Genomic DNA, 1,497 nt, shown 5'->3' with positions numbered 1-1,497 from the left:
ATTGGAATCTATACACTTTATCATTTAATCTAAGTGACATATGACTGTTTACTAGAGCAACAATCCCACGATTAATTTTGCTTGCGCTTAATTTTTTTCAAGCCGTTTTATTAACTTATTTGACAGACAATGTTATTCAGAGAGTAACAATTCGTCTATTTCTTTGTTTTAGTATGATCATTATTATGTCTGTATAAACGTGTACGTTTTATCAAATGTGACAGCCTACTCACATATTTCTCTCTTTAGCTTACATGTTGATCGCTTAAATATTGGTCAATGAATCATTCTCTTTCCCCTGTTTATATGTGGTCGAATCCTAATAATAGCCTTTGCCTTGCCTCGGTTCGCCTTGATTCTATTTGACCATGAATTCACTTCTGTATTCGCTCACACACACATTAGCCTTTGTGGTTGAAATTCACTGGATGTGTTTGTAACTTTGTTATCTGTGCTATCGTCTAATAAACTGTAGTCGCCGCTTCTTATTGCCTTCTGAATTTCAGCAGTGTTGGGATTTATATTCTAACCGTTATCAATATGATTGATTAACAAAGTTAAGCCACTACACTATTATAACAAACATATTAACAATATTCCTCGTTTTTTGTTCTCAGTTTAATATCATACTAATATTCTAGTAGTTCAATAGAATTTTTCCCCATTAATCAAGTGAAATTCACAATAAAACAGGTAGAAGAAATCACATAAAATGATTTCGATCCTAAATCGATTCAAGCAATAAATAATTATAAACATATAGGTATAGATTGGATCAAAATGGATATTTGATTCCATTATTTATTCATTGATCAATGTAGTGATTAGTAACTAACTGTAATGTGTATAGGAATAATCAAAAGTGTGTACGTGTGTGTATGTGTGTGTGTCCGTGCCCATATATTAAGTTAAATAGGCAAATTGAAAAGTTTAAATCAACCTAATAACAATACCATATTTTGTTCAGTTATGTACTACGGGCTTTTGTTTGGTAATCAACTTTAAGCTACATTTTACATGTAAGTTCTATTCAAGTAATTGATATTATTCATAGTTGCAAGCGTGAGTCAATTGAAGCTAGATCACCAAGGAATACCTGGAAGCACTGGACGGCCAACTCGTCCTATTGTGGGACTTCTCAGCAGTGCGCGGGACTGGTAGGTCCTTAGTTCGAATCACATGGGGTGAGGTCGTAGATGTGCACTGCTGAGGAGTCCCATAATAGGACGACTTGGCCGTCCACTGCTTCCAGGTTTTCCCTGGTGATCTAGCTTCAATTGACTCACGCTTGCAACTATGAAAAATACTAAGATCTCCACAAAACCTCTTCTTATAATAATTGATATTAGTGTTTTAGAACTTTTCCAAATTTCAACAGTTGAGTTGTATATTTGAGTTTAAACTATTAGATTGTATCATCACAGAAGTGTCATTGAATATATAAACTTATATTTAGTTTAATAAGTTGTATAATAAACGATCAATCATTTAAATTGT

This window comes from Schistosoma mansoni, chromosome 7 (assembly GCF_000237925.1).
Source record: "Schistosoma mansoni strain Puerto Rico chromosome 7, complete genome".
Taxonomy (NCBI): Eukaryota; Metazoa; Platyhelminthes; class Trematoda; order Strigeidida; family Schistosomatidae; genus Schistosoma; species Schistosoma mansoni.
The sequence above is the reverse complement of the archived record's forward strand: the minus strand, read 5'-3'. Positions refer to the sequence as shown.